Raw genomic sequence first — 24,672 nt, 5'->3', positions numbered from 1 at the left:
TCCTGGCATATGAAGGAAATAATACAGGCAAGCACTAAGGCTTGGTAGAAGAAACAGGATCTCTCATCCCCCTTCTTGGAGATATTGTATTTATCATAAATTATCATAAATATATAATAGATAAGAAACAAAAGGTGGATAGGTTAGTTTCAAGCAGAGAAAAAGTTGTTCCTAAAAATTAGAATAATCTATTGAAATAATTATATTATTTTATACAAACATTGTGATTAATTACATGAATGTAACTTCTTATATTAAAGGATTATTATATTTTGGGGTAATCCCACATTTAGATGATACATTATGCACATATGTGCATGCATATGTGTGTATACGTGAAATGTATGTTCATTCATATGGTAGTGCATGGGAGTGTATTATATCTATGTTTGCATGGAGGTAGAGGGATACATGCATGTGTGGATGTGTGTGTGTGTGTGTGTGTGTGTGTGTGTGTGTGTGTGTATGTGCGTGTGCACACACACATGCATGCACAAGCACAAAGATGCTATGCAGCCAGAGGTCAAAGTTGAGCATCTTCCTCAATTGCTCTCCACCTTATTTTTAGAGATAAATTCTTTCTCTATGAACCTAGAGCTTGCTGATTCAGCCAGCCTGGCTGGCCACCAAGCCCCAGGAATCCGTCTGTGTCTATCTCACCATCACTGTGATCACCTGAATGCATAGCACTGAATCCAACTTTTCTTGGATGCTGGGCATGGAATCCTGGCCCCAAGATTTCAACAACAAGCATTGTGCTATATCATTACTCCAGCCGCAGGAATTAAGTTGAGTTTTTTGAATTAAAAGAGTTTTTAAAAGCTTGTAAAATATATGAGCTGCAAATAAATAGTAGCAAGCAATTATCACATATAAGGCCCTTTTTAAATGCCTTCGATAATTAACACATTTGGTCTTCACTGTATTTATACCAAACAGAATGATTGTTTCTGTTCTAAGCATGAGAGCTAAGGGCACTGAGAAATTAAAAGCTCACACACCGGGTAAGGGGCAATAATAGTTCAGAGCAAAGCTAAAGGAACTCAGGGCAGCTCTGACAGAAGGAACTACATTAGTTTGCAGAGAGAAAAGGAAAACCTTGACAGTTATGATCACAGAGAATCTGGATCATTGATAGCAGACCAAGAAGGACAGGCATGCCTGAGAAAATATTGGGAAATCATGAAATGCAGAGCCCAGAAGTACACGTGGAGTAAAGAGAAAAACAATCGTTAAACTGATCCCCGACCTCTCAAATGACACAAGAGATCAGCCAGGAAATGGGCAACGTGTATATAAATTAAATTAACCGGAATAGTAAATAATAAAACATACTTATAAATATTCTTCTGGAAGTTGTGCTGGGGGAGGGGGGAATATTTTAATCTAGAGTCATGAAAGGAAGTGTTTCCCAGGGTCTTTTACACAGAAGACGACACCAAGAGCTCCTCTGGGGAAGTTAGGAGAAAGAGAAGGAGAAATACATCCATGGAAAAGAGATGGGGTTATATAAAAGGTAAAACTAAATGAATCAGGTTGATGCCAGGCTGACCCCAAGCTGACCCCAGGCTGACCCCAGGCTGACCCCAGGCTGACCCCAGGCTGACCCCAGGTGTCAAAGCATTGTCAGTGCTAGGTGTTCTCCAAAGACTCTTCAAGAAATATACTTTACCCCATAAATATTTCACTCTCTCTTACTTGAGACTGTCTGAAATTGATATTTTGTTTTTACTGAGCTCTTCTTGGGAAGAAAAATGAATGATAAGTAAATTTTATTTAATAATGAAGTAGAAACCCTCAGACAATATGCAAAAAAAAAAAAAAAACCAATCCTGACTCTTTGTAGTGATTTGTTTTATGAGTCAGACTATGTCAAATAAGTGTTTGAATTATGCTTACAGGAGAGATAGTCAATGTGGTAAACCCAGCAAATGTTGGGAAAGAAAATAAGAGAAGGTATATATGGTCTTTCTTGGGTTATGGCGAAACTACTCTTCAATCCCAGCACTCACAGGGCAGAGGCAGGTGAACAATCTCTGAGTTCAAAGTCAGTCTAGTCCCCATAGCAAGCTCCAGGCCAACCAGAGGGATATGCTGAGATTCTATCCACAAAGGAAAAACAAGAAAATCCACAAAAAAGCATGTGAATTTTCTCATCAGTAATGGCTATTTCAAATAAAAATCATTAAGGATACATAAACCAACCCAATCACAAAAGAACATACATGGTATGTACTCATTGATAAGTGGATATTAGCCCAAAAGCTCGAAATACCCAAAATACAATTCATGGACCACATGAAGCTCAAGAAGAAGAAAAACAGAAGTGTGAAGTACTTCTTAGAAGGGAGAACAAAATACCCACAGGAGGAAATATGAAGACAAAGTATGGAGCAGAGATTGAAGGAAAGGCCATTCAGAGACTGCCACACATGGGGATAGATCCCACATGTAGTCATAAAACCCAGTCACTATTGGGGATGCCAAGAGGTACATCATGATGGGAGCCTGATATAGTTGTCTCTTGAGAGGCTCTGCCAGAGCCTGACAAATACAGAGGCAGATGTTCACAGTCAACCATTGGACTGAGAACAGGGTCCTCAATGAAGGAGTTAGGGGGAGGACTGAAGGAGCTGAAGGGGTTTGCAACCCCATAGGAAAAACAACAATATCAATCAACCAGAGCTCCCAGGGACTAAACCACCAACCAAAGAGTACACATGGAGGGACCCATGGCTCCAGCTGCATACATAGCAGAGGATGGCCTTGTCTGGCATCAATAAGAGGAGAGACCTCTGGTCTTGTAAAGGCTTGATGCCCCAGTGTAGGGGAATGCCAGGGTGGGGAGGTGGGAGGAGTGGATGGGTGGGTGGGCACCTCATAGAAGCAGGGGAGGGGGATGGAATAGGGGGTTTCCTCCAGAGGGGAAACCAGGAAAGGGGATAACATTTGAAATGTAAATAAAGAAAATATCCAGTAAAAAGGGGATATACAAAGTAAGTAATGTGGAAGAAATATATCTTAAGGAGCTAAATTAAGCACTAGGAAATAAAACCAGTAGAAATTAGCTAATCAGACAAATGGTAGGAAGACATAGAATATAATAATTTTGACATTTCTAAAGAGATGGGAAAGTATGAATTTTAAAAATTTAAATAATAATGTTTTATTAATACTTTGAGAATTTCAAACACCATAGTTCAAACATATTCATCCCCATTCCTTCCTTAAACTCCTCCCACATCTGCCCTCTTCCTCCTACCTTCTTCCATCCTGTGTCTTTTGTGTAAGGGGAGGGGGAGATTATCTCACAGCAGATGTGCTGACCCTCCAGCTCTCGCAATCCCTCCATCCTTTAAATAAAACTACTACAGAGAAGATTTAAGCAATAGCTGTCAAAGTAAAAGATACTTCTTTTATTTTGTCGCCAAGATTCTGTGTTTGGGAATTTATCTCACAGATGTATTTAAACAGATTGGGAAATATTACTCTCAACAGGAAAAATATCTGATGCAATATAAATTTCCATCTGGGTAAATTTAAGGTAATGGAATGCTCTATAACTTTAAAAATATGTTACACACACACACACACACACACACACGTACGCATGCACGCACATACACACACATATCAAATAGCACATTTGTGAATTTTGAGTATAGAAAAATGGCACATGCTATCATTTATAAAACTACTTCTGAAAGAAAAAAACATTTACAAATATGCTTTATTTGGACATTTGGGGCACGTAGATATAAAAATAACTGATAATTTAGTTGCCACCATGGAATGATGCCAGGCAAATGCTACTCTACTTCTTTACTTTTTTAATATTTTGCTAAGTATGTATTAACCATTCTGAAATAAGAGCTTTACTGCTAGTTTACAGGGAAGGTTGGCAGATTTCGTGATTTTATTTTGAGGGAATGGGGCATGAAGATGTAGATGGAAGTTAGTATATCAAAATACAAAATAGTATTTTAAAGAAAATGAGGTAAAAAATAAACTTATGAGGGCTTAGGTCATCTCTAGAACCAGATTTGGGATAAAGGGAAGAAATTGCAGAAGAATAATTAGAGGAGAAAAAAATGAAAAAAAGAAATGTAGCCCGAAAATATGTAGGTGTCAGTTGGAAATTGCATTCGGCTGCTCACATCCGACTCAGAGCAGGAGGACTTGAGTGTGCTCTCCAGCTCATTGCCACGGGAGACAAACCAGTCCTCTCAAGCTGAGTAGATTTTCTCACAATGTCTACTCAATGACTACAATCCTGCAACACACCTACACTGGCGACTGGAGGTAGTATGTCTGAAGTCATCCATATTGCTACCCAACTACACCAAGCCAAGGGCTTCCCAAAGGGAAAAAGGATCTTCTAAAATTGAAGGCACTGGAAAATACCATAAACTACTCCAATGGTACTCAACTCCGTAGTTTGTCAGGGAAACCTGAAGTTTTCACTTTCAGTTTCTACTAGTTGAACGTAGGGGAAACTGTGGATAACAAATTCTTGTTGACAAAACAGGTTCAGGCTTCAGTCATTGTGTGTCTATGCCCAGCACCCTGCCACACACACCTACATGCTCCATATAACCTAAGGCAGTCTGAATAGTGGTCCACGCCAATAAAACTGTGTTGGAGTAAAGTTACCCTGGCTTTGATGTCCTCCTGTGAGGATACCATTTCTCTGTTTTCCAATATACTCCTCAGAGTTAATTAACTCTAAGCATTCTCTTATTCTTAATGCTTTCTTGGTTATTGGCTTATTTCCTCCTGGAAGTACAGGAAGTTGGTGCCTCTGTGGACTCGATAGGCAATGGAAGAGTAAGAACAACTTAGGAACATGGGACAGCTGTCCACCTAGAGAGGCCACAGAACATACAGAAAGCTTGAATGGTACACCAAGATGGCCGCTCAGCCAATGGGGAAGATCTCGGAGCCCAATGAGTTAGGAGATGGAGGGAAACTGGAGTAGCCCTCAGCCAGGAGGTATGGGAAGACAGTGAAAGCAGCTCAGAGGAAGTGATCGAGTGTTCAATGAAAAACTATGTTCAGCAGACATATATTTTTTTCTCTCTAGAGCATTCTCTCTCCCCTCTGATTCGCTCTTCCTCTTTCCATCTTGTATCCATATGTACATGGACGCATTGATCAGGTAACGACAGTTAGAGTGATACAGGTTTGTCACGCACTCACGATGTGTTTGTTTAAAGATAAACAAATGCTAATTGGCTACATAAGAACAGTCACGATCTCTTCAAGATTTTCCTTTAGTTTAAACAAACCTGAATTGATGAGGCATCGAGGTATTTAAATGAAATCACGGTTCTTCATTAATGAAACTCACAAAAGCAAAATAATGCTATATAAATACAATTAAAGAATAACGGCATGAGATTGAACAGAAAATAAGGTGGACTCCGCAGGACCCCTTCGGGGAGGAAGTGAAACTCTACAGGACCCCAAATGTGCAGTCAGAGTCAGACTGGATGTTTCCATTGTTATTCAAAACTGGTTATCAGAAGCAGTCAAACCTCCGAATGAAGCCCTTAGCAAGTACAAGCTATAAAAAGCACTGGCTTGTCACTAAGAGAATATGAACAAGTTTAGCACATCTACTTTTCCACACTTCAAGTTTGCAAATGAGACTGTGAGGTGATTATCAAGGGATTTTTTTTTAGGAAGATAGCGCTCTCTCTAAATCTTTTTATCCAGGCGTGATACACAAATGTGCAATATATCTTCCCTATAATTAAGTAAACTGTTCCCTCGCCTCATCGTTCCTCACCAACAACTGACACCTACATGATCTTTCTGGAGGAGAAAAAAAATAAAGATTTTTTTATTGCCAAGTAAACTTTTAGGAACTGGGCATTTTAATGGATTGTTCTGGTAGTTAAACGTTTGAGCAAGTACTTTTTTTTTTTCAATATATTTCTTGCTCTACATCCTTCTTAATCATTGTTTAGAATTGGACTTAACACTGCCTTAAGAGCTGTGTTCTTTTCTGCTTAGTTAATAATCTTTATATAAGAGGAAGAAAATAGAGCCGCTGAGGGAAGATTGGTAAGTATAAGAGAATATAAAGTGTCTGAGGAAAAACATCTGAAAGATTATTTGCAGCTATTCCCTTACCAAACCTACCAGGAGGAGGCACTAGGTCTAACAATGTCTTCAAATCCGTCTAGAATAAGATCGAAGGCTACCAGGAGTTGCATGTGGCCATCACTTTTCCCTCAACTCCTGAGCACTGAGATGCCTAGGGTAATTACAAAACTAGGATATGAGAACAATTTGGGGGGAAAGTTAGTTTCTGCATGTACCAAGGGGAAAGTATTCCGATTACAAGGTAGTCTGGTAATGAGGACCCCTCCTCTGAAAGAGTAAGACGGAGTTCATGCAGGGAAACTGAGAAAAGAATTGTACTTCACACACCAGGATTGGAAAGTCAGCTGCATTCTGGTCTAAATCACTGTGCTTTTAGCACAAAGGATGATGGGAAGTTGCCCGAGAGTAAACAGTTTGGGATAAGTAGTGATGACAGGTGAGGTCAGGAGAATCAGATAGAAGCCACATTAAGACAAACCATAAATGCTGGATTTAGGATCTTGGGGTTTATCTTAAGAGAAATGTAGAGACCCTTTTAGCAGAAATGCAGTGAGTTTCACGTTGAAAAGAGGAAAATAAACTTTCAACTAAGACCCGAGGAGACCATCGGCTCCGGGATCAGCTAACAAAGCCTCAGGACCAGCGTGGTTAAGGCGATCTAATTCTGCTGGCATTAAGTTCATCTTCAAAACACAATTGATGCTCCAAAGTCCAGGCTGAGTAAACTGTAAAGGGGCACACAGCAGCCACCTCGCAGTGACTCTTGTCTGCAAGCCACCCAGGTCCTCTCCATGCTGGCGACCGACATGACATTGGACCCACTTTGTACATCTTTTCTGTGATGTTTGTACATTTCCAGATATTTTTTTCTGTACCCCCACTTCAATTCTCACACAGAAAGCTACACAATTGATGTACTGTGATGTGTTTTGCTTTCACTTTTAAACAAAACATCTTGGAGAGACTTCTTTTCCAGCATGGAGACCGAACCATGTTTTATTTAACCAGTCTCCGATTGCTGGATATTTGAGTTGCTTTTATGCTACAATAAATATCCCTGCATGTGTTTTTATTGTGCGTCTGAACAGTTCTATATACCGAATTCTAGTCCCATCATCACACTACGTATAGCAAACGATTCCAAAATTCAGTTCTATAAACTGACAGTTCGGATGCAGTTCAACCGAAATTAGAGGCAGTCTCAGCTGGAAGATTTTCAGTTCCATGAGAAAAGGCTGAGTTTCCCAGCTCTTTTGACAAACTGGGACGATTGGTCATTCCTGGTTGGATGATCCATACCTAACACCTTAGTAAGGGCAGTTAGAAGATTGCAATCAAATGTGACCCCTGATCAGAATCAGTTAACAGTGCTACTGCTCCACCTCTGCGGAAGTCACCTTACCTTTAACCTTGCCAGACAATGTCGTTCTGAAACCCAGACCATTATCATAGCCAGCAGACCAAAATACCACTTACGCCCCTTGGAGAAGTTACATGAGAATGGGTACTTCCCATCTAAGGCCTTTGAATAAAAATAAAACCATCCCTTCTTTCCAACATAGAAAACACTTGGACAATGACAGGAAACTCTAAGGAACAGCAGTGGATCATCCTAGTCAAAAATGAAAACTTAAGAAAGTACATCTGTCAGTATCGTAATTAAGAGATGGTTTTACATTGAGAGTACAGTTTCCTGGGAATCTTTGCTTCATCCTAGTTCAGGAGAGCGCATGCTCTTTGTTCTTTAATGTCTATGAAAATAATTCCATTTTAGGTACTGGTCAACATTTCCCTTTTCTTGCCAGTGGTAGCTCTGAGAAGGTTCAAGGACTGTTCCTTGTTCTTCTGAAATGTTTCTAGCTCCTTGCATTTCTGGTTCATTATATCAATGCGATACTTTAGTGATCTTTGTAAAATTCCTATGAATCCTAGTAAGGCTTATTATACGACTCCCCAAACCACACCATAAATCTTTCAAGACGGATTGTCTCAGGTTCAGAGTAGCTTAGGATGCTTTGGGAAGCCCCATTTTAAAACCCTGGAAACCTTTTTGTCTAGTTTAGAACTTCTATGAGACATACCCCCTAAATCTTTCTGACACTTTAATAAAGGGTTTTGTAGGCATTTCCTTGAGGCAACCTTTATCTTATAGTGATTTTCAATTTTGAAAACCTTATACAGGAGCCAGGAATAAGTTATATATTCAAATAGCAAGCTCCAAACTAGTATACCTTATCCAAATTTAGCTGCAAAATTGATCTCCTTGTATTGTAGATCAATTATCTCCGTGATTATCACAGGGGAAAAAAAAACACTGAAATTTCATCTTAACACTGGTCCAAATTTACCAGTTAGTAAAAGATATTCTTCTTTATAGTCTTCTTTATATTCTTCATTATGGATTTATTTTGTGCGTACGTGTGTGTGTGTGTGTATGTGTGTGTGTGTGTGTGTGTGTGTGTGTAGCATTGGTAAGAATTTGAAGAAACTGGAGCCTCCGTGGACTGCTGGTGACAGAGAAAATTTGTGCAGTCAGTAAGTCACTGGCCTGTTTCTCAAAAACTCAAATACAGAGTTAACATATGATATCCATCTTTATAGTTGGATGAGATCTAAGCTAATTGGAAACGTACATCCACACAAAAACTATATAAGCTTTATTCATAACAGCCCCCAGATGGAAACAACTCCCATTCTCATCAGCTAAAGGAGAGCAATTAATACATGTGTAGTGTCCATCCATAGGACCAAGAAGCCAAGAAGAGATAAAGTACAAATCATGCTGCGAAACCCATGGACCTTGACAGTCTTATGGCAAATAAAACAAGAGAGACGTAATATGCCATGTTCAACAGGAGAGTGCCTAGAGCAGCCTCAAAGTGACTGAGCAAAAGAGCAAAACGATTCACAACAGTAAAAATACCTCTAGGGGAATCATCTTCCCTGACCTCAAGCTGTACTATAGAGCAATAGTGATTAAAATAAACTGCATGGTATTGATACAGAAACAGACAAGTCAATCGATGGAATAGAATTGAAGACCCAGAAATAAACCCAAATGCCTGTGGACACTTGATCTTTGACAAAGAAGCTAAAACCATACAGTAGAAAAAAGAAAACATCTTCAACAAACGGTGCTGCTCTAATCGGCAGCCTGCATGCAGAAGAATGCAAAATGATCCATATTTATTTCTACGTAGAAAGTTCAAGTCTAAGTGGATCAAGGACCTCCACATAAAACCATATACACTGAATCTGATAGAAGAAAAATTGAGAAATAGCCTAGAACACATTGGCACAGTGAAAAATGTTTTGAACAGAACACCAGTGGTGAAGGGGATGGGGGTAAGGTGGAGGGCTTATGGAAGAGGAACAGCATTTAAAAGGTAAAGAAATAAATAAGTAATAAAAAGAAACTATTAAATAGATAAAATTCCAAGTTTAACATGTAACTAGATTCCCATTTTAAAATATGACCATAGAACTAATATTCTTGTGTTTGAATAAATGGAAAAAAGCATAATAAAATGGAATCAAGCATCTTTCTGGGGAAAATGATTGCTATTAATTTCTTTTTTCATTAATTAACTTATGTATTTACTTTATATCCTATCTCAGCTTCCCCTCCCTTCTCTCCTCCTAGACTCTTCTCATTCCCCTCCCCTATAAGAAGGGGAAGCCTCCCATGAATATTAATCCACCTTGGCATATCAAATTGCAGCAAGACTAAACATATCTTCTTCTATTAAGGCCAGACAAGGCAGCCAAGTTATCAGACAAGAGAGTCAGAGACAGTTCCTCCTCCTGTTACTAAGGTATCAGATTGTCATACAGGTGAAGGCAGGTATGAGATAGAAGGAGGCCTGTCATTGGATGAGAAGGAAGGATGGGCGGGAGAAAAGTTTGAGGGAGGAGGAGGAGACTGGAATGGTAGGAGAAGGGAGACTGGAGGAGTCCGGAGAGAAGCTAGAACATGGAGACTGACATTAGATTCCACTCGGTGTATTTACAGGTTGCTGTGAATATTCTTAAGGGATGGATGTGCATAGGGCTTTGTATGTTTAGGTGGGCAATTATATCTTATCAATTGGATCAGAGGCTATTGTGTTGTGTGTTCTTTCATGTAGAAATTTAAGTTTAAGAGAGTGTGCAGCAGCTAGAGACACTGGGCCGCCACGAAGTTGGGCTGTGTGTTTCTGGCAAGATATCTATCAGATATCTTGGAGCAGTACAGTGCCAGATCTAATCTGGGTAAAAGACAGCCATTTTTGTAATTTTACAGCAACATTAGAGTCCCGCATGAAGACCAAGCTGCACATGTTACGTACATATATGTATGCCAAGGTCTGTCCCCTCCACACTCTCTGGTTGGTTGTTCGGTTTCTGTGAGCTCATATGGGCCCAGGAGAGTTGATTCTGTAGGTTTTCTTGTGGTGGCCCCCTTGACTAGCTTGGACTCTTGGCAATAGGTAATATGGAACCTGAAACAGCAACATTCTGGAACCAGACAAGATTTCCTTGGAGGGATAGGAACGCCAAGCAAGCCACAAAAACTTCTACTGACATTTTTCTTGCCTACAAGATGTGCACAGATAAAGAGAGAGAAGAAATTGAGGGTACAGCCAACCAACTCTTGGCCCATGTTGAGACCCATGCCATGAGAGCCCAACCCTGACTATTGACGATATTCTGCTATATTTGTAGACAGGAGCCTAGCATAACTGTCATCTGAGAGGCTTCATCCAGCAGCTGATGGAAGTAGATGCAGAAAATCACTGTCAAACATTAGGCAGAACTTGGGGAATCTTTTAGAAAAGGGGAAGGATGGAAGGAGTCATAGAGATCAAGGATACCACAAGAAAAACCTACAAGATCGACTAACTAGCTATTGGTTTGTTTCTGTGGAGATAAAAATATTCTGAAATCATCAGTGATCATTGTCAACCCTGTGAATTTATTCAAAGCTAGTGTATTAATTGAACACTTTAATAGTGTTGATTTTTATGGCATGTAAATTGCATCTTGGTAAATAACTTAGATAACATCTAAAATGAAGTGAGCTATAGTCACAACACTGATGAAACATGAAAATATTGAATTTGAAGATATTTATTACAAAAGAGTATGAAGCTACTTTTTTTTTGTAAATCTTAGAAATGAGAAAATATAAAGGGTAGAAAAATAGCAATACAGGAAAGCATGTTCCTGCGGGGTTAACCCAGAGGACTAGGTAAAGTCAATCATGGCAATGGGTTACTGATGGTGGTGAGCACACACATGTGCATCTTGTAAGTTACCTTGATATTGATCATGTGTGCTCTTCTATTTGTCCAGGTGCTTGCTTCTAAGTTTTAGGTAACTGGGGACTCAGAAACAGAGGACATGCTATTGCAGTAAAAATAAAAAAGGGGCCGGAATTGTTCCTGCACATTCCCTGGTGGTCTCGCTCCCTTGCTAATTCTGGCTCCAGTGGGCCATTGAAACTATGGCTAATTCATCTCAGATTAGTATCTCTCCCAGCAGCTCTCTGCTAGCCACAAACTTTCTGGATCCAGCCACCCAGTAAAATGGCTGGTTGAGTAAAAGACTCAACAAACTATAGCCCAACAATCAGATTTACATGTTAAATTCTCAATCCTCAGAGTAAACTTACAACCAATTGATAAGGATATATATTGCTCACGTAGATAAAATATAATTTACCCATCTAGACAATGCAAAATCCTGTGCACACCCACCCCTTAAGAATAGTCATTAACAACCTGTAAATGTGCAGAGAGGAATCTTAACATCCGCTGCCATGTTCTTTCAGCTGCCTCCCTCCTCCTCACTCCAGCCTCCTCTCCCTCTCTAAAACTTTTCTCCCTCCCATCCTTCCTTCTCATCCAATGACAGGCCTTATTCTATCCTGTACCTGCCTTCACCTGCATAATGACATCAACCTACAATGTGTAATTTCATAACATGGGTCACCCTTCTTGTTACTCAGGTTATACTCAATCCTTCCTCTAAGCATTTCTCTTGACTCCCTAGTCTGCCCATGACTAGTGTCTTAGGGTTTTAGTGATGTGAATAAACACCATGAGTAAGGCAACTCTTATATGAACAACATTTAATTGGGCTGGCTTACAGGTTCAGAGGTTCAGTCTATTATCATCAAGGCAGGAGCATAACAATATTCAGGCAGGCATGGTGCAGTAGGAACTGAGAGTTCTACATCTTCAACTGAAGGCTGCTAGGAGAAGACTGGCTCCTACATGGTTAGAAAGAGTGTCTCAAAGCCCACTCCCACAATCACATCCTTCAACAGGGCCACATCTACTCCAAGACCACCTTTTTGTAAATTTTTTATTAACTTGAGTATTTTATTTACATTTGAAAGTGTTATTCCCTTTCCCGGTTTCGGGCCAACATCCCCTAGCCCTCCCCCTCCCCCTTCTTTATGGGTGTTCCCTCTCCATCCTCCCCATTGCCGCCCTCCCCCAACAATCATGTTCACTGGGGGTTCAGTCTTAGCAGGACCAAGGGCTTCCCCTTCCGCTGGTGCTCTTACTAGGCTATTCATTGCTACCTATGAGGTCAGAGTCCAGGGTCAGTCCATGTATAGTCTTTAGGTAGTGGCTTAGTCCCTGGAAGCTCTGGTTGCTTGGCATTGTTGTTCATATGGGGTCTCGAGCCCCTTCAAGCTTTTCTAGTTCTTTCTCTGATTCCTTCAACGGGGGTCCTGTTCTCAGTTCAGTGGTTTGCTGCTGGCATTCGCCTCTGTATTTGCTGTATTCTTGCTGTGCCAAGACCACCTTCTAATAGTGCCACTCCCTGGGCCAACCATTTTCAAACAACCAAAACTGGAGTCAGGATTTGGGTGTTCTACAGGTCAGGAGCTATAAATATGAATCACCCATTTCCTTTCACCACAATTCATTTCAAAATCATCTTCAACCTCCTCTCAGATAAAACAAATTTATTATTTGTTCAAAGCCAAGAGCATTATTAATGCACTGTATTGGTGTTTAAATGTATAGCTTCCCCTTATATCATAATGTCCTGTGATTCTCAGTTGCTTCAGTAAAGCATTTCATTGTTTTATGAAGAAGTTATTGCTAGAGTGGAGCAAAATCTTCTTATTCATCTACATGAGTCCAGGTAAGCTTCCTGTAAGTACAGAGAAGAGTGGCCATCTTGAAGGTCGAGCATACTGAAGAAGATATCACCCTCTTACGAGCTTCGGGTTAGGATTTGTTTTTAACCTCTTATTTTCTCTATGAGTCATTCTTGTGAGGACGCTCTGACCTATACCGGAGGCTGAAGACACCCTTTTTCTTTATGGGAACAGTTAATGAAGGGGCACCCTCGTTCATGAGGGAGGCTGGAAGTAAGTGCCCTGGAATGCATGCGGTCTTCAGGACAGAGATGAAGAGTAGAGTTATGTGTACAGACAATGAGATCTGGTGTGATCATGAAAACCTAATCTCTAGCAGAAGAAACACTAGAAAATTAGTAAAAATCCCAACTATGGATTCTCTAGTATCTAACCAAGGTACAAACTGAGAAGCTGGAAAAGCACTGATTCAAGGAAATTACAGAATTTCAGTAGGGATCGATCATAGTTAGTGCTGAACTAAAGACAACTTCCGTGACTACTTTAGGCTCCATAATGGTTTATTCTAGATGATCAGGACCAAAACTGTGTGGCTTTCTCGTGTCTGCTCCCTTCATAACTTCTCAGTTACAAGAGCAATGATTTTCCTTGGGAAAGGGCCAACTACCAGCTTCCTTGGTGCTCCCAGAAGATCTGTGCCCTATGTATACTCCAAGAGAATGCCACCAGTAAGTTAATTTGGGTCTAGCTCTTACACAAAGGGAGAAAGCTGTCCTAGATCAGCCACTGTGAACTATAAGCAAACAGTCAAAGAGCTTTGGGCTTCCATTGCCTTCTAGTGCATATAACGTGCCAGCTACTCACTAGTTAGGGTGTTGTAAGGATGGGAAGCACATCTTCCCAGCTCTCTCTTAGGTAAAGGAGTTAGTTACACTGGTTACGCAAGCTGATGCAGGCCCTCTTGCAATTCTCACGACAAAGGACTCAGATGGGAGACCAAGACTGTAGGATGAGAAAGGAACTCAATGTCAGTGCCTGGGGGAACTGAGTTCATTGAAAACAGAGCATAGGAACTATTTCAAAAAACATCTTCCTTGGAAAACAGACCATATAGCGCAAAACAACCAAAAAAGCGATGGTATAGTGGTAGCAGTAAATAAATTGATAGGCCAGAAATTCAGCAAGGCCAAGAACTATAAAATATGCTCTGCATGTTGGGAGGGTAACTGAGTTAGTAAACTGCCTCCTTTGCAAGCCTGGGGGCCTGGGTCTTATTGCCCATAACCCACATAAAGAAAATTTTCATTTACAAAATATGTTGGTGCATGCTGACAGGAGCCTGATATAGCTGTCTGCTGAGAGGCTCTGCCAGATGCTCTGAGAGGCATCTGAGAGGCAGATGCTTGCAGCCAACCATTGAACTGAGAACAGGTTCCCCAAAAAGGACTGAAGGAGCTGAAGGGGTTTGCAACCACTTAAGAAGAACAATATCAACCAACCAGACCTCCCAGAGCTCCCTAGGGATGAAACCACCATACGATGAGAACTCAGGAATGGACCTATGGCCCCATCTGCATATGTAGCAGAGGATGGCATTGTCATTGTCGGGCATCAATGGGAGGAGAGGCCCCTGGTCCTGTCAAGGCTGGATGTCCCAGTGTAGGGGAATGTCAGGGCAGGGAGGTGGGAGGGAGTTGGTGGGTGGGTGAGAAGGAACCCTCATAGAAGTGGGACAACGGGTTTCTGGAGGGGAAACCAGAAAATAGGATAACATTTAAAATGTAAATTAAAGATGCAATTTTTAAAAAGGCAAAAAAATATGTTGGACATGGTGATGCATGTTCCTAATCTGAGGACTAGAGAAGCAGAAATAGGCAGGTCCCTGAGGCTTGCTAGGCACCTCGTCTAACCTCCTTCCTGAGTTTCCGGCCTGTCTCAGATAACATGGGGAACAACTAAGAATGTTGTTCCTTTGACCTCCACATACATTCACACACAGCTACACATACACCTACACCTACACAACATGTAGGCATGCGCACGCACACGCTCACATACAATAAATAAATGAAGCCCCAAATGGCCCTAAGAAAAGTTTTCCTCATCTCTAGTAATCTGGATTCATATGCATATACACGTTCAAGCAAACAGAAAACCGTTAATTGCTGACAAAGCAGAGTAGCTTTAAAATCTCCCTGAGAAAGCAGTGAAATAGAAGCAACTTCTAGGAGCTTGAGCTTAAAAAAAAAAAAAAAACCAACAACAACAAAAACAAAGTTAAAGAACAAATTCCGAACACTGACATCACAAGTTGCAGGTTACAAGAAGCAAACTCATGTAATCACCCACGCCATCTACACAACAAACAAAACCAGCACAAAGCAAGCCCTAGAAACTTCCAGCTTTGTAATGTATTCCATCAAATCTTCAACTTGTATGTAAAAATGGAGTCATTCAAAGAGACAAGAGACCCGTGCACATTCAGGCGCAATGTAATCCTACTGTAGTGTTACCTGTGTGGCACTTTGCAGAAAATTAAAAGAAATATCAAAAATGCATGCTGAGTTAAGGGCAGGCATGCCTCTAAATTTTAAAGGAAAAGAGAAACTATCAAAGACAGAGCATTAATAGTGTTTAGAAATTATAGAAAGAATCAATAGAAATTTTACTTGAAACAAATTTATAAAAAGTAATAGAGGGAACATAATAGTAGGCTTGACCTAGAAAAAGAAAAGTTTTCAGAGGTCAGAAAACTTGAAAAAAGTCATTAAAGAACTGGAGATGTAATTTGGAGGGAGATTATCTACCTAGCATATCCACAGCAAACGAGGTTTGCTTCTTAGAATGTTCAAGGTCTTGTGTATTAACACGGGAAAAATTACGAGATTGACAAGATGAAGGAAGAAAGAAAGAAAGAAAGGAAGAAAGAAAGAAAGAAAGAAAGAAAGAAAGAAAGGAAGGAAGGAAAAGAAAAGGAAGGAAGGAAGAAAGAAAGAAAGGAGAAAAGAAAAAAATATGAACACATCATCAGTAAATTTTGGTAAGTCATTAAGAGCAGCAGCAACGATGTGCACTGCATGTGCATGTGTGTGCATGTATGTATGCTTGAGTTTCTGTGTGAATATGCATGAACATATGCTTCAGTTTCTGTATGTCTGTGCATGCATGTGTGCTTGAATTTCTATGTGAATGTAAAAACAGATGAAAAGAAGGTAGGAAAAATAAGCAAAGTAATAATGGCTGAAAACTCCCCATAATAATGAGAAATATTCACCTATGCACCCAACATCAGTGAGTTCTGCTAGGATACAAACCAAGGACTCCTGCTTACACAAATAATAGAAAATGTGAAAACAGAAACCAAGGCAATTTGAAAAGCAGCAAGATGAGACAGGACTCAACATGTAAACCATAGTCAGAGTTGACTTCTGGAAAAGAATGGAGGCCGGAGCAGAAAGATGATATATTCAAAGGGTGGAAAGAACAGGTAACGCCATTAAAAATATCATATCCAGAAAGGCGCCATTAAAAAAAGATAAAATGAAAATATGCTCAAATAAACACTTAAATGTGTTGCTGAGAGAGCTAACTTGTAAGAAATACTAAGAACATAATATTAAATTTCAGAATCCACGAAAGTGAATTGCTGAGTTTTTAGCATATGCTTTACCGTAACAGGCACAGGATTGGAAAGAGGCGAAGGAGGTAAAGTGACAGAATAAAAACATGACACAAGAATATCCCCAAACCACAGGGTACAACAAAGGATCTGGAAAATCAACAATTCTCTTCCTCGTATTTACCAACATCAAAGAAAAATGTTCATAAAAAGACATAAATAAGAATAAGCGGCCATCTTTGTTTTAGTCAAACAAGCCTCACACTGGAACCTTTGGCTAATGCATGGATAAACCAACAGTGATGTGGCCATGGCATTGAATAACTCTTAGTAGTAGTAAGTGAGCTGCTGACGTGTACAACAGTATGGGCATGTCCTGAGTATAAGACTTTTCTTAGTTATTTTTCTATGACAAGGCAAAAGCCAGTCTATTATGATTAAAAGTCAATCAGATAAGGGCCAGGAGGCCTGGGAGAGTTTACCCTAATGGGAGAAAAAGGACCTGTTAGTGGGTGAAAGCAGCCCACATCCATAGGTAGAAACAAATACTTAGGAAGAAATTTGACAACATGATCGTTTAGAAAAGTAACAACAGCAGCTTCTCCCTGGAAGCTCATGGCTTCCCCAGTCATGAGATTTTTAACTAGGATTGTAGGACCACAGGTGAAACTACAATTAATCTAAATGATACAAATTCGAGCAGCAAACTTGCTGGTAGTTTATAATTTTAAAACTAATATTTCTTAGCAAGGACCAAAGTAAAACATTATTAATGTTTTAGTCATGTAAGTCCTTCTTGGGATACCCTGAATCAGTCTTCAGCAAAGTCTCTACAAAATGTACAGCACAATCTGAGCACCCTTTGGCAAAACCAAAAAGTACTCAGATACACACATAGATATGAATATTTTAAAGAGACAAGAAGAAGGAAGCATCCTTCTATTTATTCTGTGAAACTGATGTGACCTCAGTACTCTTTCCATTTCATGACGTCCCATGTTTCTTATTCAAGTAACAAAGCATTTAGTGGGAAGCCCCTCACCATCATCCATCATGACTTTTCCAAAGAAACTGAGGGCTTGCCAAATAGTTCTCCATAGGTCACATAGCCAATACTGACAGTCAGAATTTGATGCCAAATGGTCTGCATATACAAATAACTATCTAATATTAAATAATAGTATTGAATACTAGTAGTCTATTAGTGGTGATGTGACTTGTTGATGTGTCATTCATATTTGAGTAGCCAGTCTAAATATTCAATGATGAATATCTTTAATATTCAGACTTATACACCAAAAGGCAGAGTTTACTTGTTTTTCCTGTTCTCTATACTATGATCACATCCGTATAAAATAAATGACTTTTTGCATTAATACTTTTAAATAAAGCTGTCAACTTCAATAATAGGTAAGTCTGTTATTATGAAATAGCAAGGATTCTTTATAAGTTGATGTGAATACCTTTGAATACCTTTGAAGCTGAAGTGGTAACTTTATAAGGTAAAAGTATTTAAAGTATTTTAATTGTATTTTTATTTTTAGTTATGTTTATGTGTTTGCAGGACTGGCTATGCACATGTTTGGGAGTGCAGATGTATGGGGAGATCAGAGATATCCAATCTGTAGAAGCTAGATTTCCAGGCAGAGGTTAATCATCTGTATGGTTTGAATATGCTTGGCCTAGGGAGTTGCACTATTAGGAGGTGTGGCCATTTTGGAGGAAGTATGTCACTGTGGGGATGGGCTCCTCCTCCTAGCTTCCTGGAAGACAGTCTTCACCTGTTTGCCTTAGGATCAAGATGGAGAGTTCTCAGCTCCTTCTCCAGCCTGCCTGGAGGCTGCCATGTTTCCTGCCATGATGATAGTGGACTGAACCACTGAAACTGTAAGCCAGCCCCAATTAAATGTTGCCCTTTATAAGAGTTGCCTTTGTCATGGTGTTTCTTCAGAGCAGTGGAAATCCTAACTCAGACACAACATCTGATGGAAACCAAACTCAGGCTTTCTGAATACGTGGTATGTATTCTTAAGCCCTGAGTCATCTCGCTAGCCCTAATGTGAAAGTTTTTAAAATATTTGCCATTTCCTATGTCAGCAGCAATAGGAAAAATTTTATGAAAGGAATTTGCAACATTGTGATGTCAGTTTATTATCGATACAAGCTAATTGCTCATATTTAGAATTACCAGGTGCACTGTAAATACGGCCTTCAAAAGTAAATTTAAAACACTGTTAATAATCTACTAACCAGAGAAGTGTTTTTCAAGTTAAATGGCTTTCTTGTGAAAGCGGAGTGGTACAGCATACCCAGAACGCTATTTTAAGTACTCAGTCAGGACACTAACTTGGAGAGCATTTGAAAACCTTTCCCTTCCATTCTCTTTGCTTTCTCCACATGCTCACTGGGGATGGACAGCACTGGTCCAGAGCTTTATTAGCACAGAGATGACCACAGTGTCCATGCCTGATGTTTCATGGCTACTGCAGATTAACCCCAAGTTCTGGGATCATGTGCCAGGACACTGAGTTTCTGGAAGCTTCTGGTCTCTTACTGTTACTCAGCATTCTACATTTTTTTAGGTGGCTAGTTTAAAGAGAAAAATAGGCAAAGAAGCAAACATTAATACTCTAAAGGAAAAAAATACAGAGCCAGGAGATACCAAAATCACTTCTATACACAGGAAAATTTACCATTTGATGAGTTATTTAGTCTGAAATGTTTTAAAGGGCAATAATGCTTGTAAAGATGTAGAAAGACAGCTCAGCCACAAAGTTGCCTTTGGTCAAATTCAGAGTTAGCATGGGTTAGGTAAAATTTTGTTTGCAAGCTTATACATTGGTTTCTTCATATTTCAAATCTGTCTGATAATAGTCTCTAGCCCAGGGGTTAGTTGGAGAGATTGAACAAATTGATATTTTGAACACACCTAGAAGAAGCCAATAGTTGGCGGTTTTTGTAGCTAAGGGTCCTGAGTGTTGTCTGTGCATTTCATGAGCAAGATGCCATGTGCATATGACGCATGCAACATAGTTTAAAGTTCAATCAGGAAATTCCCACTCTAGGAAAACTATCCAAAGTAATACACCAACTCAAAGATTTACATACAATGACTTTTATAAGCCAGAAAGAATGTGGATATACAATAAGTATCCAACTTTTCAAATAAAATGATTGAAATTATACTTTGTCTACAAATGAGCATTTTAATGCAATAATTAGAATTATTAGGATGGGACTTAAACAAATGCTAAGATTGAAATCAAAGGCTTTTTTTACCTGCCTCTGATAACTAAAAGCCTAGTTCAAGTATATGAAGACAGTTCCTTTTCAGACATTGAACAATAGACAGATCAGGGTTATGATTGCTGAGAGGTTAGAAACAAACTGAGTAAAAAATCATAGCTGTTCCAGATTGCTGCCTCTTAGCAATTTCCAGGCCGTGGTACACTGATGAAGAACCCAAAAGAACGCTATAATTTTGCAGCATTGAGCAGGAAGACATTACAGCCTGGGAAATGCAAAATGACTAAGATTTGTGAGCCTGAGAACCAGAAATGGTGGGCCTGAGCACGTGAAGCTATCAAGATCTGCGGAAGAGTTCTTCGTCTTGCTATTGACCTGCACATGTCTAGATTCAAATAACCAGTGACAAAGATCTGTGTGCATGGGACTGGGAGTGTTCAAAAATCTACAAGCCTGAGCAGAGAGACTCACAATATGGGAGGAATCCTCAGTCACTAAAAGGCAACGCTGTAGCAATAATAGTAACTTACTTTTAAAGAATTTCTGTATCTTATCTAAAGGTTGACTAATAATTTCAATTGCTAGGAACTAAATGGTACACAATAGATCAAGCAATTAAACTATAGATTATAGAAAACAACATATAAACCCCACAGAAAAATCCAATGTCATATACCAACTGAAAAATATTCTGCAAAGAAGCGTACAAGTTTGATATGTAACTGGGATAACCAGCCAATAGGAAATTAAAGGGCCTATTATAAATATGCCACGTGTGTTCAAAATCACAGATAAATATAAAAAAGTCCTTTAGTGATGAAAATCACAGTGTAAGAAATAGACAGGTGTCACATTGATGCTACAGATAATCCGAAGAGTTGATAATGGCTTGAGACACAATAAAGTAAATGACCCAAAGTACAGCATGAAGAGAACAGTGACAGGACCTCACTGAACTTGCAACACCAACAACTTTTTATATATAAAGTTACAGACTTAAGAATAGGGAAGAGAAAATTTTGTTGCTGAGGAGGAAACAACATCACCAGAGTATGATAGAGAAAATATTTCTGAGGAAAAACATAAATTTTCAAATATAGGAAGATCTGAATCCTAAGAAAAAGCAAACCAGCAAAGAAAATTTTCAAAGGTTCTAGCAAGGAACACGGCAAATGACAAAATGAAGGTTATAAACTGTGCAAATCAGAAAGGAAGAGAGACTTGTCTTTAATTTGTATAAAGAAAAGGAAAAAGTTGTTGACAAGGAAATGGAAATAGTGGAGTTACTGGGGTGTTGTGCTTCAAAATACCAAACCACTATGGGAAACAGCAGAAAGTATATTTCTGACACCAACAGGCATGTGAAACTGGATAGGGAAAGCCTACACATCTCAAGCCTACACAACGAGCTATAAGTGACTGAGGAGAGCTGCGAGTGGGAGAGATGCTGATGCATAGGAAAGAACACACCGATTTTCTATTCAAAACACACATACACGTAACACATGGACTTAGCAGGTTATATTTAGGAATATAGATGTATATGCAAATACATATATGCATTCGATTATAATTAGTGAAAAAGGATATGATATTGAATGAAAATAGAGAAGGCTATTTGTGAGGGTTTGGAGGAAGAAAAGAGATGGGAGAAACACTTAGTTATATTATAATCTTAGAAATAAAAATAAATTAAATTCCTACTCAACCTTGCATTTGTATTTGCCCAAAGAATTGGAATCACAATCCAAAGAAACATTAGAACTCCTAGTTCACTAGAGCATGGTGTACAATATCAAAGATATTAAAAACAGCTTGAGTGTCCATGACATCATAAATGGATGAAGAAAATATGAAAAATAATACATTATTGGTTGTTCGTGTTTAATAAAGGAGGGAGTTCTAAAACACCTGACAGCATGGATGAACTTTCAAGGTATTGTGCTAATATGCTAGTCCCAGAAGGACAGTACATGATTCCACCAATGAGCATCTAAAATATAGTCAGATTCACAGAATTAAATATAGACTTGGAGAAGAGGAATTGAGCATTAACATTCCACGGGTACAATGTTTCAGTCAAGCAAGACCAGCAATATAGAGATCTGCTACACATCCTTGTAATTTTAATCAAGAACCTCTGATTATCTGGTTGTTAAAGATGTGGCTAGAATTACATTCTCTCTCTCTCTCTCTCTCTCTCTCTCTCTCTCTCTCTCTCTCTCCATATGTATGTATGTGTGTATTTATAATGTTTTATATGTGCGTGTATATTGTGTGTGTCTCCCTGTCTCTATATGTCTGTCTGACTGTCTCTCTGTCTCTTTCTTTCGTTGTTTCTCTATATTTGTTTCTCCCCCTTTCTCCTCTCACTTCCTTTCCCCCCTTCTTTTCTGCATTGTACCCTAATCAACAACACTATTTATTTACACTCAGATAAGTTATGAAAAAGTAGGTATCAACAGCATTTATTGGATAAAATTTTTAAAGAAAAGCAAAGAGTACTGATCTATAATTCTTTGCTTAATAAAAATGTTTCCAAATAGAAGGTGAAATGAAGTCATTTACAGAAAAACAAAAAATGAGAACATTTAAAGATAAGGGCCCTACTCTACACAAAATATGGAAGGAAACTATTTAAGCTAGAGGAAATAATAGTTCATAAAAAGTTATGTCTACATAAAGGTTAAAAATGATAGTATATATATTGGTATATATGTGTATGGCATATCCTTTAAAAAGGAGGATTTGGGGTTAGAGAGATGGTTCAGTGGTTAAAACTTCATTCTGCTTTTTCAGAGGACCCAAGTTTTTCCATGACTTTTTCCATGTCAGGTGGCATACAATTGCCTGTAATTCCTTCCACATCCAGGGAATTTGATAACCTCTTCTGGCATTCATGAAACATGCACTCACATATGGAGAGAGAGAGAGAGAGAGAGAGAGAGAGAGAGAGAGAGAGAGAGAGAGAGACAGAGACAGAGAGAGAGACAGAGACAGAGAGACGGAGACGGAGACGGAGGGAGAGAGGGAGAGGGAGAGAGAGAGAGGAGAGAGGGAAGGAGGGACGGAGGGAGGGAGGGAAGGAGGGAGGGAGAGAGAGAGAGAGAGAGGAAGGAGAGAGAGAGAACTTTTTGCTTTAAAAGTAGAAAGCATTTGCTTCATTTCCTATTTCCTTTAAAAGATAATTGATGAGTCCCCACCGATAACCAAGATAGTGCTGGCTGCTGCGAGTCGCGTTCTGCTGCACTCTGGATCCCGCCTCAGGCACAGGGAGGCCTTGGACTATGCATGGCGCTTCTCTAACAAGCGGGTATTGGTGTAGACCGAGGGCGAGGCAGGAATCGCAGTGATGAAGTTCAAGACCCTCCATTCCCTCAGCTAGGAGTTTCTGACAGAGTTCGTCATCAGCCTGGAGAAGCTGGAAAATGACAAAAACATCTGAGGTGTCATCCTCACTTCGGAGCACCTGGGTATCTTCTCGGCTGGCCTGGACTTGCGGGAGATGTATGGCCGGAATCCAGCCCACTACGCTGAGTACTGTAAGGCTGTGCAGGAGCTGTGGCTGAGGCTCTACTTGTCCAACATGACCTTGATGTCTGCCATCAATGGCGCCTCTCCAGCTGGAGACTGTCTCATGGCTCTCACCTGTGACTACAGGATAATGGCTGACAACCCCAAGTATACCATAGGACTGAATGAGAGCCGGCTGGGCATCATTGCCCCCTTCTGGTTAAAAGACAACTACGTGAACACCGTTGGGCACCGAGCGGCTGAGAGTGCCCTTCAACTGGGCATGCTTTTCCCACCAGCAGAGGCCCTCAAGATGGGCTTGGTGGACGAGGTGGTACCTGAGGATCAGGTACACAGCAAGGCTCACTCAGTGATGGCCAAGTGGTTGACTATTCCAGACCATTCTCGGCAGCTGACGAAGAGCATGATGCGAAAGGCCACAGCAGACAACCTGATCAAGCAGCGAGAGGCTGACATCCAGAATTTCACCAGGTTCATCTCCAGAGACTCTATCCGGAAGTCCCTGCATGTGTACTTGGAAAAGGTCAAGCAAAAGAAGGGCTGACCTAAGGCTGTCACACGGGTGTTTAGTTACACGTGCCTTCTAGGGACACATGGTCCCAAGGATTATAAACAAGGTATTTTTCAACTTAAAAAAAATAAAAGATAATTGATGTACTTAGCAAGCCAAGTGTCACAGATGTACTGCATACCATGTATACTATGCTCACAGCTCCCATCATACTGGATGAAGAGTAGTTGGAAACTTCACTTTAAAGATGAGAAACAAAACAAGAGCACTGGTTTGCTATTTCTATTTGTCATAGAACTGGCGCTTTTAACCATGACTACTATCAAGCAAAAGAAGCTACATGAATTTCAAAGCGATGAGTAAGAAAAACAAATTGCATCTCTGTGAAACATAAATGAGTTTAGATGAGAAAAATATTTAAAACGATAAAGATTTCAGCAAAACGGTTAAATGCCAATGAATATACGTAATAATGACGGAGGATACAAATCAGCATGCAAAAGTGACTATTAACACACGTGTTTTTGTAGGCATCTCTGTTCCATGGTGCCT

The 24,672-nt window shown here is 39.8% G+C and overlaps 1 pseudogene; it reads left to right on the top strand.

Moving 5' to 3' along the window:
- The window catches only part of LOC116913898, a 62,007-nt pseudogene extending 37,854 nt beyond the window's left edge, over nucleotides 1-24,153 (top strand).
- The last annotated feature ends 519 nt before the right edge of the window (nucleotides 24,154-24,672 follow it).

Source organism: Rattus rattus, chromosome 12, assembly GCF_011064425.1.
Source record: "Rattus rattus isolate New Zealand chromosome 12, Rrattus_CSIRO_v1, whole genome shotgun sequence".
NCBI classification, from domain to species: domain Eukaryota; kingdom Metazoa; phylum Chordata; class Mammalia; order Rodentia; family Muridae; genus Rattus; species Rattus rattus.
Note: the sequence above shows the minus strand (reverse complement) of the source record. Positions and strands in the feature narration are given on the sequence as shown.